This window comes from Simochromis diagramma, unplaced genomic scaffold, assembly GCF_900408965.1.
Source record: "Simochromis diagramma unplaced genomic scaffold, fSimDia1.1 OVJJ01000631.1, whole genome shotgun sequence".
Classification (NCBI taxonomy): Eukaryota; Metazoa; Chordata; class Actinopteri; order Cichliformes; family Cichlidae; genus Simochromis; species Simochromis diagramma.
In genome coordinates, this window is record NW_024387500.1 from 117,055 (window position 1) to 131,253 (window position 14,199).

General features: G+C 47.4%; 1 pseudogene; it reads left to right on the forward strand.

Moving 5' to 3' along the window:
* The first annotated feature begins 298 nt into the window (after window positions 1–298).
* On the forward strand, window positions 299–13,874 carry LOC120725671 (annotated as a pseudogene).
* Window positions 13,875–14,199: the final 325 nt, after the last annotated feature.

Below are 14,199 nucleotides of genomic sequence, written 5' to 3' on the forward strand. Positions count from 1 at the left end.
AGTTGAATTTGACCTTTGAGATCATTTTACAGATGTTGTCTTTAACAAACGAGCTTCACTGTGTCACATGAGGGTTAGACGCTGCTCGCACCAGCAGCTCAGTCTGATTTTCTTCTGAATAATTATTTTTCTTCATTAATAAGACAAAAGTATTTTGTTTCAGACTCGATGGAGTCACTGACAGACGACTTCATTACTAAAATAATCAACAGCAACATCTTTTACATTTAATTGTTTTTTTTGTGATTTTTATTGTGAAAAACCCTGATTTTGATAAGTGCATTATTATTGTTATTATTATTGTTATTGTTACAGTGGATGAAGCTGTTGACTGTTTGTCACAGGTGCGGTCCAGTTGGAGGTGCGTCTCATGCCCGCCACCAGCAGGTTTGAGGTTTCGGAGAACGGGAGCCTGACTGTCAGCGGTACGTCATCATCAGCACACAGACTGTTCAGGCTGAGCTGCTGATAATGATCCCAAAGTTTACACATCATTTACATTTGTAGCTGAATATCACACAACATTATATCCACAAACATATTGTTTATTATTTAGTGCAGCATCGTTTAAACGGGTTTCCCGTGTCGCTCGGCTGCTGATTGGTTCAGCACAGGCCGGCTGTAGCTCAGGTCACATGACACCGAGCTGCATCCATCAGGCTGAGGTGAAGCTCTGTGACCAGAGCAACAAAACCTCAGAGGTCTGTTAGTGTTTCCAGCGACAGAGTAAAACTCATCTGCAGACTTTTGACTTTCAGTATGAACTCGTGAATATTTAGAATCGCTGGTTTTCAGGTAAGGTGAGCATCCTGGAGGATTCGGCACTCGATTCATTCAACAGTGAGATCAGCCGGGAAGCTGCCGACAGGAGCGACGCCTCGATGAAGCTTAACGCACACGAGATCTACAAGGAGCTCAGACTGCGAGGTTACGACTATGGAAAAACCTTTCAGGGCATCTTGGAGTCAAACACAGCAGGTACGCTGGAGCTGTGGCTTATTGTCCTGCTGGGACATAAAAGGACATGATTCTAGTTACACTCAGATAAATGTTGGTAGGACTGTTTTTCTAATAATCTGATTGGCTGTTTCTAGGAGACCGTGGGAAGCTGGAATGGACAGGAAACTGGGTGACGTTTCTGGACACCATGTTGCAGATGATCGTCTTGGGGCTGCCGGGTGGAGGTTTGCGTTTGCCGACCAGAATCCGCTCCGTGTGCGTCCATCCTGCTGCACACCTGGAAAAAGTCAGCGAGCACGCTGAAGGAAAGCAAGGTGTGTTTGCCTCTCTCACTTCAGATCAGCAGCAGTGATCCTCCTGATCGTTACTTAGCGGTTTGTGGCTGTCATGTCAACATGATGTGACTGTTTTATGTGTAAAACACCGGCTGCTGTTCGCTCTCAGCGTTTGGTCCCCTTCAGCTCGATGTTTGACTCTGTTTGATTCCTGCAGCGGTTGATGTCCACGTAAGCCGTTACCTTGACAACATCACTGCTGGTGGAGTCCAGATCTGTGGCCTGCACGCCACAGTAGCCCCTCGCCGGCAGCAGCTGCAGAGCCCGCCCACACTGGAGGAGTTCCTGTTTGTTCCTGATGTGGAGACGGACTGCCTTACAGCCAATGGGAAGCTGGCAGAGCAGCTGAGGCTTTGCAAAGGTACAGACAATCTCTCCATCACTCACATGCAGTAAACATATGAGTGATAACTGGATCAAAATAATGTTTGCACGTGTGATCTGATCCAAACTGTGTGAGGAGACGGATATGATGGGATTGTCTGGTTGTTCACATCTTTCTCCCTGTATGTATTTAAGAGCTGTTACCTGTTAGACTTGTTTTGATCTCCTTGTGAGGAGATGACGAACATCAAACCAAACATTGTGCTAAAGTCCGTCTTCTCTCCTGTCCTCCGTGTCCAGTTTTGATCCACACACTGCAGCAGAAGATGGCCCCTCATGGTGTCAAGCTCTCCATCCCGGGGTTACAGGGGGGCTCTGATGCACCTCCTCCCAGCGGTGAGCCTTCTGAGCCCAGCCTGCTGCGGCTGCTAACCCTGCTCTGTGGCCTCGAGTTCAATGGGAACCTCCACTCTGAGCTGGAGCAGGTGGTGCAGAAGGAGCGGCTGTGCCTGCTTAAAGACGACCTGCTCTAGGGTCTGCTGGTCGACGACGCCCTGAGACATTGCCTCGACATCACGGTGGAAAACAGCACACCTGGCAGGATCAAAGTGTTGGAGGTAAGACTCTCAAACAGCTGGATTTAGCTGGATTATTTCCACACACTCATCATTTTCACGTCTCTGACTCCTGCAGGCTCTCTCAGACGACGGCCAGCTCTTCTGTCGCGTCGTGCCCCTGCTCAACATCCAGCCCATGCTCCGTGTGGACTACACTGCGACTGCGGCCAGTCTGGAGCTTCTGGCCCCCCACCAGGCTCCCCTGGAGGAGCTCGGTGTTGCTGCGGCTCAGTGGGATCCTCTGACCGGCCCAGCTGCTGGAGACGTTGCTGTGGGGGCGGACCTGGTGCTGTGTAACCATGCATGGGGTCCAGTGAGGACAGAGCCCAGGCTGCTGGTAGCAAATCTGGCATCTGGAGCCAAAGAAAGTGGGTTTGTTCTCCTCCGCACGCTCCTGTCCAGCACTGCTCAGAGCAGCAGCCAGCAGGGACTCCTCACACAGGTGTGTTTAAACAGAACATTTTTCCACCCTGCTGTGACGTGCTGTCAGCTGAGTTTTGATTATTCTGATCTTGTTGGAAGGCTGAGTGGGAGGAAGTGCTCTCAGAGGCTTCTCTTAACCTGGTGGCTGTCAGGAAGTCTTTCTACGGCTCCGCCCTCTTTCTGTGTCGCCGTCAGTCTGTGAGCAAACAGCCGGTTTTCCTGCCTGTGGACAGCAAAGACTATCAGTGGGTGGAAACGCTCAAGGTCAGTCCCACTTTCGTCTCTCTGTCTGTCGTTGTCCCCGAACACTCACAGCTCGCTCATCGGGCTCGTCTGATTGGCTGTTTTCTCTGTGTTATCATAAAGTATATATGAGAGAGATCTGAGCTGTTTAAAAGTCTAACTGTGGGGACTCTGCTCTGCAGCAGGAAGTGATGTCAGAGTCCTCAGACCATCCAGTGTGGCTGACTGCTTCTCAGGCAGAGTGTGGGATTGTGGGAATTGTCAACTGTTTACGGCAAGAGCCTGGTGGCAACCGGATATGGTACGACATCGTTAACAGCTCGTTGTTCTCACACTGCAGCTTTTATGTAGAAAGGATCACACCAGGACTTTCAGTCAGGATTTAGAGTCCATGTTAGCACTGCTGGGTCTTACTGATGATCACTAATGTGCCAGAGCACAGGTTTCTAATAGACTCAGCACGAGTGTAATCAGTGAGGCTTCCTCAGACGTTAACACTTCATTGTACAGTGGAAACATAGTGGATCCTTTCTGTTGCTTATATTTCTGTGTAAAGTCAAATGATAAGGATCAGTTTTTCCCACAGGCCTCAGTCAGAGGCTCAAACCTCTGAGGACTCGTTCTCTGCTTTCAGGCCAGCTAAAGTCTGTCACGCTCAGTCTGCCCTGGTTCAACACTTTGGGTTCACTGTTGTATTATTCATGTGTTACAGCAGGACAAACGTGTCTTTATGCCTGTTTGTGTTTCTTCTCTCGCTTTGCCACCAGCTGTGTGTTTGTGTCCAATCTAAACGAGTCTTCAGCAGCACCAGTCCATCCAGTCAGTACTGCAGAAGGATCTGGTCATGAACATGTTCAGGGATGGACGCTGGGGCACCTTCAGACACCAGCTCATCACTCATGGTTCGACTCGCACTCATACGGCGTATTTAAGGAGGCGAATGAGCTGTAGATGGTCACGTGTCAGGATCCACTCATGTTTGGTCCAGGTCACTTTACATGTCTCGGCCTGCGCTCTAAACGTGTGGAGGACGCACTTCCTATGAATGACATCACAAACATAAAGAATAATAATGACTTTGTTATTTACACTTCTATTTCAAGACGCTGCAACACTCTGAGAGTTGAGATTCAGCTGCACTTTTACAAAAATGAACCCGTAAAATCTGCAAAACTGTAATTTTACATGGAACAAACAGTCGTCAGAATGACTTTTAATTGTAGAGCTGTGCTCTCTCACAAAGCTCTGTAAGGCGCACCTGCTGCAGGTGTTTGAACCCAGCAGTGAGTTAGACAGTACTGCCTCGTTCCCTCTTGGTTCCCTCTTGGTTCCCGCGCTCACTGAGGCTTGTCTGCTTGCTGTTTCAGATGTAAATGAAGCGCCGACCGAGGCCGCTTACGTCAACGTGCTGACACGCGGTGACCTGTCGTCTCTGCCCTGGATCGCGTCCCCGCTTCGCCACTTTGTGAGCAGCAGCCCTGCTGTGCAGCTGTGCCACGTCTACTACAGCTCGCTCAACTTCAGAGACATCATGCTGGCCACTGGCAAGCTGCCGCCTGACGCCATCCCAGGTAGTGTGTCTGTACACACCAAGTAATGCCACACTCTGCTGGGTCGTAGTGTGTGATGCTGTTGTTGAACATTCACAGTCACATGACAAACCTTTTCCATTTGTTATTTGTTGTAAAGGGGACCAGGCTTTAAAGCAGTGCATGCTGGGTATGGAGTTTTCTGGTTGCGACCCCAGCGGGCGTCGTGTGATGGGGCTGTTGCCTGCCAAAGGCCTGGCGACGGTCGTGGACGCTGACAGAAGGTTCCTCTGGGAGGTTCCCCACAGCTGGTCAGTGTGCGGAGAACTCTGAACGTTCTCAGCAGGTTTAACATGAACATTAAAATACAAGAAATCTTTTTTTTAATCATCAGCAGCCTTCATAGAAGCTCACCTGATGCCAGTAGTTACTAGTTTAACTGGCAGTGGTCCTCAGTCTGTTTGCACACATGAAGCTGTTTGTGCTGAAAGTTCAAACTAAACGCGTGATCAGAAACATTGTATCAACTCTGCAGATACACAGTAACAGCACGTCCTACACATCTGTAACACAAAGATCCTCTTTAGCTGAACCCTCACAGACACCTGCTGATATGGTGACGTGTGTGTGTGTGCGTCCGTGTGTGTCCGTGTTTTAGATAAAAGAATCACTGTATGAATGTGTGTGTGAATGAGCAGACAGGCGTTGTGTAAGTACTCGATTATTAGGTGAGACAGTCTTCAGTGTCCAAGCCTGAAGGCGGAGCACTGACACAGGATTCATTTATTCATTAGTCTCATTCATGAAGCTGCTGCTGTGCAGTTTCTCCAGCATACAGCACAGTTACATCCTGCTACATAAACCACACACTTATTGTGTGTGTGTGTGTGTGTGTTTGCAGGACACTGGAGCAAGCAGCTTCTGTGCCAGTGGTTTATGCCACAGCGTATTACTCCCTGGTAGTGCGTGGCAGATTACGCCCTGGAGAGACCGTGCTCATCCACTCGGGGTCAGGAGGCGTGGGCCAGGCTGCCATCGCCATAGCGCTCAGTAAGAAGTGCAGAGTGTTCACTACAGTCGGTGAGTATGTAACACTCGCACACAGACTCACAGTAACAACATCAAACTCTTATTATAGATTCTTTTAAAGCCTCTTGCTAATAAGTTGTAATTATATCTCATGTCTTTTTACCCCAACTTTGGGGGCGGGGCCTCTTGTCTAGGCTCAATGGGGAAGCGGACGTACCTGCAGAAGAGATTCCCTCAGCTATCAGCAGAGGCTTTCACCAACTCCAGAGATACTTCCTTTGAACGGCACATTCTGCTCCCCACACAAGGCAAAGGTAGCTGCTCAGTGCTTCAGGGGACGATTGACATGACATCAGATATCTTGGATTAGCAGTCAGCAATCATTCCCTGTGCTCTGCTGCAGGGATGGAAGACCATTCTTCCAAACAATATTCCCTGAGTATTGATATACATTAGTATAAATGGCACTTACAGGTTACTCCAGCCTTTGAACACAGTCGTATTCCAAGAGCAGAGGAGCTGCTGTGAGTGGCTGATGAAAGCTGGGCCTGCAAAGCTGCTCGGGGCCCGGCTTGAGTAGGCAGGCGAGATATGTGAAGGCCAGAGGCAGTGCCCCCACCCGTCGGCTCCATCCAGGCTCTGCACCGCCTTATGGATTATACTCAAAGGATCAGAGGCTGGACTGTTTGAACAGAGAGCCGGTCCAGACTTCCTGTGTCGAGGTCCTGGATCCAGAGACGGACATTAAGTCCAGAATCTCTCGTCTTTCTTTCAGTAGTAATTTTCCCCGTCCGGTCACAGTGCTGCTGCTCAGCAGCACTGTAAACTCATTGGTGAAATGTGCATCGTGCACCGGTGCCAGTGTGTTTCCTCCCAGTGCTGCATCGATGACTGTGTGTGCTTCTGTGTGAGCACTGGTGCTGTTCGTCGTTGTCAGCTCCGCCTCCTCTAACATGTTTGATGTTTCCTCTGTGGGACTTTAAAGCCGGTGTGGAACACGGCACGTGTACTGCAGACACTTTGCTCCATGTTGAGGAACTCAAGAATGTCCTGGAACAAGACTTATGCACACAAAGCTTTAGCAGGTTTTTGAGTTTAACAAGTAACAGTTGTGTGAACTGAGTAATCCCCACTCAGTTATACTTCCATGTTATACACTGACTGTATGTGGCGTCGTGTTTGCTGCGTGTGTTTCAGGCGTGGATGTGGTGCTGAATTCTCTGGCCGAGGAGAAGCTGCAGGCCAGTGTTCGCTGCCTCGCTCGACACGCACGATTCCTGGAGATCGGCAAATATGACCTTTCCAACAACACTCCTCTGGGTCAGTGGATGTGGTGTTTATTGACAACAGGATAGATAAATATATAAACATGTTTTATTAGTTTTTTTAAGGTTCCTGCAGGTGTTAACCAGAGTTTTGTTGTCATAAATGATTCTTGAAGCCTTGACAAACGCTGTCACGTTGCTGTGATTCCTTCAGGCATGGCGTTATTCCTTAAGAATGTGGCTTTCCATGGTATCCTGCTGGATGCTCTCTTTGAAGAGGGCAACCAAGAGTGGGAGGAGGTGTCCCAGTGTCTGCAGCAGGGCATTGTGGGAGGAGTAGTTCAGCCTCTGAGAACCACAGTGTTCGATAAGGACCAAGTGGAGCAAGCATTCAGATACATGGCTCAGGGCAAGCACATCGGCAAGGTCCTGGTTCAGGTGAGTGAGGTGTTTGTACTGGACCTGCCCATCCCTACATGCATGTGGTTGGTATGTTACTGTGACTGCAGAGTGGCTGGACTGCTGCTTATCTTCTGACCAGCTTTTCTTTTCTCACAGGTCCGTTGTGAGGAACAGGGAGCAGCTGTACAGGCTGCTTCCCCTCTGTCTCTGCCAGCTATCTGTCGCACCTTCTGCCACTTGTCCCACTCCTACATTATAACTGGGGGGCTCGGGGGGTTTGGTTTGGAGCTTGCTCAGTGGCTGATGGAGAGGGGAGCCCGCAAACTGGTGCTGACTTCTAGATCAGGCGTGAGAAACGGTAATGCACGATGACACGGTGCTCCTACTGATGTGCACAGTTTCACTTTCACCTAGCCATGGTCAGAGTCCCTTTAGTTATTTATATGTGTCACCTTGGAAAAATCATGTTTCACAGGTTTTATGGTCCTTCCTAAATTTGGACTACATATACAGTATCTGGTTCGTGCACTTTGGCTGCTGCAGCTGTCACTGAGCCGAGCCCTCCATACTTTTGCTCTTCAGTGTCACTAACTAACCATGGGGGGGGTAACTGCCCCTCCCAGAAACAAGCCGTGGATGTGTTAGAGGCAGCAGTGACTTTTTACATCGAGCAGGGGAGAGTGCTACCTTTCATGTTTGTACCAGTGCTAGTACCTAACAGTAGCTTTCTTTCTTTACTTTTATTTTGAAACAATACATTCAGAGTTTTATTTTCTAAAGTAACTTCTCTGTCAAGACGGTTTGTTTACATTTACGACGTTGTCCACCTTCCAGCAGCCGCCTCACTCGCTGTCTAATGCTGACGTTGCTGTCAGTGTTTGGATCCTGCATTATTACTGCATTATTACTGCAAACTAGAATGATGGTCAGATCCCTTTGTTGGACTTCAGTAGCTGCAGTGTCACATGACATGCAACGAAAACAAAAGCAAGAACGATGCTAACAATGTCGACTCAATTTTCTCAATTATCAGATGCTAACATGCTAACAGCTAAACTACTGCCAGTTAACGTTTAAAGTGACCGTTTGTTGATGTTTGTTTGCATTCAGGTGTTGAAAGACGGTATGTTGGAGAATTTAACTCCTCAGCTTTATCTCAAAGTTAACAAACCTAAAAATGACGGCACCATCAACCTGGACAGGTAAGTGAGAAGAGTGGCTCCTCCCTCTGTGTGTCACTGGGCACCATCATGAGCTGATCTCTGGATGTTTCCATCCCCTCTCTAGAGTAACAAGGAAACTGTGTCCAGAGCTCAGACACTTTGTGGCCTTCTCTTCAGTCAGCTGTGGCCGTGGCAACGCTGGCCAAAGTAATTATGGCTACGCCAACTCTGCGATTGAGCGCGTGTGTGAGAAGCGCCGCTATGATGGCCTGCCTGGACTTGCAGTCCAGTGGGGTGCCATTGGTGATGTTGGGGTGGTTCTAGAGACCATGGGTGGGAATGACGTTGTGATCGGTGGCAGCCTCCCGCAGCGCATGGCCTCCTGTCTGGAAGTGCTGGACTTCTTCCTGTGCCAGCAGCACCCAGTGGTGTCCAGCTTTGTGCTGGCGGAGAGGACGGTCGTAAAGAGTGAAGCAGGAAACCGGAAAGACTTGGTGGACGCTGTAGCTCACATTCTAGGTAAGCGTCAGGTTATACCAAACTAGCGTTCATAAAGGTGTTATATAAGAAAAGACCGCCGTCCTGAGTCGCTTTGGTGATCTTTGAGGTTACTTTGTATCACAGACATCGACTCATTTCTTCGTTGTTTTTAACTTCTTCTCAATCACAGGTGTGCGGGATGTCAGCAGTCTGAATGCTGACACCTCATTGGCTGATTTGGGTCTGGACTCTTTGATGGGCGTTGAGGTTCGCCAGACTCTGGAACGCGACTATGACATCGTCATGGCCATGAGGGATATCCGCCAGCTCACCATTAACAAGTTGTGAGAGCTGGCCAATAGCAAGCCAGAAGGACAAAGCGGTATGAAGAGCTGCTTTTTAAATGCAGAAAGATCTTTGAAAAGGTTTCAGGTTGTAAAAAAGCACTTATGTATTTGTTTAAATCGAGCTGTTAAGACTCTTGTTAGTATGAAATGTGTTATCATGTGTACAAACATAACTGAGTACATCTCCACACACCACAGCTAAGAAGGACGGCGTTCGCTCTGTGTTGGAGTCTGATCTGACCAAGCTGATGGTCAGCCCCAGCAGCCCTACTGTGATGTCACTGAACAAGGTGAAGAGCCAGGACGGGCCGCTGTTCCTGGTACATCCCATCGAGGGCTCCATCGCAGCCTTTAAGACACTTGCTTCTAAGCTCAGCGTGCCTTGCTACGGCTTGCAGTGCACCAAAGGTTTGTTATACTTTAAAGACAATGAAAATACCGAGTCCTGCACAACAGGCAGGAGCTACTGTGCACTTTGCATTTTGAAAGGAAATATGCAGAGTCGTTTATGAAACGTGTGCAGACTCAGGTGGATGCAGTCAGGAACAGTTTGTAGACTTCAGTCAGTATTTGGTGTGTCCGCCTTCCTCAGCACAGCCTCGACTCTGAGGAAGCTTTTTGTGATTGAAGTCAATCAAATCTAGAATCCTTCAGGACGTCCACAGCTCAGCAGGATCCCACACTGCCGGGTCCAGGTCCGGGTTCTGGGCTGATAGTGTTGCAGTGTGTCTGCGGATGGAAACGGACTCCATTATTGACGTCACTCATGGAATCAATTCCTTTATTGATTCTATTATTGATTCTTATCGGCTCCACTGTGAGAGAACAGTCAAACACATTCATTATGAATCAGTTATATGATGTCAAATGTTTGTGTATGTTGGAGGTGTGATCAGTGTTTGGGTCATGGGTGTACTCTGTTACATACTGCATTACTTTTTAGAAGTGTTCTATCTTAATTACTCCCAAGACAAAGTAATTAGTTACTTGTCTATTAGTTACTTGTTACAGTGCTTTCTTTGTGAAGCGCGCTGTCTCATGATTACATTTCACAATATAAACCTGCAGTCACACAAACACACTGTGTGTTTGTGCTGGTGCCGTAGAAACATGATCAGAGGCGACAGCTCGACTGATCATCACCGCCTCTGTTACCTGCTGAAGCTCAGCTTCCTCATCGCTCTGAGCTCTAGCTTGGAGCTAGCATGCTGTCTGTCCAGGCGCAGTTTGCACCTTAGCACTCGCGTCCTTTTGTGCAATAAACATAAAAGTAATATTCATATCCAGCTTTAGACTGCGCCACTACAATTCGTCCTGATTGTAGCACAAGTGGAACCAATAAGCAGGATTCATTGGCAAGCAGACAACCAGTTCCAAGGAGTTGAACTACTGGGAAGAACCAGTGCGATGCATTTTGTGGTACGCGTCGTGGTAGCTCCTGCTAGGGTTTAGGACAGACCTGAGGCTGATGAGAAGGATCTGGGTGTTGCAGGGCCGTCCTGGCTGACACGGCGCTGCGTAAAGCTCTGGGATGCTGCCTCTGGACTGGCACACTGGGGTGGTGGTTCCCCTGTTTAAAGACCTAGACCTGAGCGTGTGCTCCAACTGTCACACTCCTCAGCCTCCTCTATGCCAGGGTGTGTCTGTCAGTCAGGCCTCTGATTCAGGAGGAAGCAGTTTGTGTCCTGGTCATGATCACTGGAGCAGCTTGTTATCCTCTCGACTGCAGGGTCTGTGGGCGTTTGCACAACCAGTCTACATGTGGTTTGTGAGGCTTCCTACTTTTGTAGGATCTTCATCTTACAGTACAAAGAGCCTTTGCTGCAGCTGTTGTTGTTTTTTGGCGCCTCATGGATAACTTTTCATGTCGTTTGAGTTTCAGGCTTGTTGGTGTTGCTGAGCTGTGTGCATCGTCTGTGTGGGTTTGTCAGCATAATGGGGCTCATATTAAAATGACTTTACAGTCACAGAGAAAAACTTTAAAATACAAAATCAACACTTTGAACCATCGTCATCAAATGATGAGTGTGCGTCCTCACCAGGTGTCACAATCATGTGTATCAAAACGTGTGTAACTGTTAAACAGCAAAATGTGTTAAAGCTGAAAGTCTGACTGTTCAAAGGTGAAACTACAAACACTTGTACATGTACAGCTCCCTCCATAATGGCCTGAGGAAAATCAAAGACCTGATGTGATTTCATGTTTTCTTTGTTTCACAGTCACAGTTTAAAAGTTTGTGGTTCTGTTCTCAGACCTTTGTCACTCACATGTTGTGCATCAGCTGTTTATGTCACTGTGCAGCCAAACTAACTCCCCTCATGTGTTTCCTTTGCAGCTGCTCCTCTGGATAGCATTGAGTCCCTGGCTGCCTACTATGTGAGCTGCGTCAGGCAGGTGCAGCCGGACGGCCTGCACAGAGTCGCTGGATATTCTTCTGGTGCCTGTGTAGCATTTGAAATGTGCTCTCAGCTGCAGACCCAGAATCAGCCTGTGGAGTTCCTGTTTCTCTTTGATGGCTCACATTCATATGTGGCGGCGTACACACAGGTCAGAGAAACACTCGCGCATCTTTATTTCATGTATATGCTGTATAGCGTGTGTGATGTTGGTTTTGAAGGATGAGCTCTGGTCACATGATCTGCATGTGAACAGGTTTAACTGTGTTTTTGATTTGCAGAGCTACAGAGCCAAGCTAACACCCGGCAACGAGTCTGAGGCTGAGACTGAAGCCTTGTGTGCCTTCATCCAGCAGTTCACTGGCATTGAATACAACAAGGTATACTGTCTCTGACCCACAGGTTCACACACAAGTATTCCTTTATGTGGCATCAGCGTTAAAGGCCACACAACCTGAGCTTTTGCCTCACGGCGCCTGTAAGGTAAAGATGGTGACTGTAACACAGTCTGGAGCTGCTGTTCCAGCACAGTCTGTGTGTGGTGCAGGTTTGACTCAACAATGATGTGATGTTTGGAGCTGTTATGGAGACTAAAGTAAAGCATGCGGTTAAATCAAAGCTTCGTACAGTTTCTCACTGAAAGCTGACATTTGTAACTCCTGAATATCAAAACATCTTCATTTTGCATTTTCATATATATAAGATCTGTGATGTTCATTAATTATGTGTCACTTACTTTTCTGAAAACAATAATATCTCCGCGAGCACGCGGTAACGTTTGCTATGAACTTACAGTCGTCTCCATGGTTACATCCTACAGCTTTTGGAGACTCTGCTCCCGCTGTCAGACCTGAATGCACGCGTCAGTGTGGCCGTGGACCTAATCACCTCCACTCACAAGGACATCGACCGAGACTCACTGCACTTTGCAGCCTCGGCCTTCTACTACAAGCTAAAGGCTGCTGATGCATATGTACCTACTGCAAACCACCACGGCAGCGTGAAGCTGCTGCGCGCCGAAACCAGCAGCGAATATGAGCAAAACCTGGGAGCTGACTATAAGCTCAGCGAGGTAACGATGCACATTTACATCAGTCTGTAGTACTTATCTTCACTGTGCGTGTTTTTCTATAAACTCTCAGTCTGAGCCTTCCAATGTTCAAACTGTGTACTGCGTCTTTCTTCAGGTCTGTGATGGCGAGGTGTCGGTCCACGTCATCGAGGGAGATCACCGCACTTTCCTAGAAGGCGCAGGGGCGGAGTCTATCAAGAACATCATTCATAACTCACTGGCTGAGCGAGCTGTCAAACCAAGGGAGGGTTAAACATCAACCGTCTCTTCACCCTAATTCCTCAAACTAGACTGTAAATGTGTCGTTATAGGAAGTCTTTGCACTGCTTATGTTTACACGCTACTGTTATCCTAATATCCCAAATGTTAATGGTTAGTGAACCAGTCGACATCCCATCATCTCACAGCTCCATCGATTCCAACTGCAAGTTTTGTTTTTTGTTGCCATATGTTGTTGTTTGCAGAAGTTCATCCCACAACAAAATAACGTGGTTAAAAAATGAATGTAACAAAGTAACAAACACTGACACATTGATTGAATCCTGAATTACATAACATCACTTAAATTGGTGTTTCTGCTCATGCAGACATCAGTAGACAGGCAAACGCGCTGCGACCAGCCTGATGAGCGACTGTGGAGGGCTGACCCTGCAGCCGTGTTTCTGCACACTAACTACTCGTAACACAAGTTGGAGGCATTTCTTTATTTTGTGACATTTGTTTACTTTTCAGTCATGTGACCACACATTCATCAGTTACTGTGGCAACCAGCAAATGTTTACGTTGTCAATAAGTTAACAACAAATTAAGTGTTTCATAAACTGTGTTTTAACAATGACACTCGTGTTACTGTAATTTACAGACCAGTTATTTCACTAATTCAGAAGAAAAACTGCTTCTCTTCATGATGGACTGTATCAAACACACGCTGTTGTTCTGACAGACGCCTGTGACAGAGGCGTCGCTAAGGACCAAATGTGTCTCTTCAGAGGTTAATCAGAGATGGTGAATGATCACTGTAACAGTGAGATCATATTTACTGATATAACCTCTGAGAGACTGTTTCCTTTTAAAGGCTTTGGTCCAGAGATCTAAAACCTCAGCAAATAATCCAAACCTGAGTACAACAGCTGGCCTGAGACCTGTGATTGGGTCAGTGAAGGAAGCTGCTGATTGGAGATGAATGTGCTGAGGAGTCACAGTACGATGGACGTGACAATAAAGGCCTCTGTGTTTTATTGTAATATTTCTGTTATGTTTTGTAGGACTAATAAAGGCCTCAACAGTCGCTCAGTGTTTTCCTTCATTGTAACGAGCCTGTCCCGTTGGATCTATGATTCCTGTGCTTTTGTTGTCGTTACTATTTCTGATCATTTATCTTGGAAATATAGTTTTTGGGTTTTGTTTTTTAGAGGATGGGTCTGTTTATCAGGGACTGAAACACAAATCCTGTTGGCCCATTAAAGTAACTGGACTGGTTCTATATGACACTTTTCTACATGCAACAAAGGTGGTGATGGAAGGAGAACAACAACAAACTTTGTCATCTGTATTTAATAGCACAATGAAGACAAGACAGCAAAGCAGGGAGGGAGAAATAAAGGGCCTCAGGT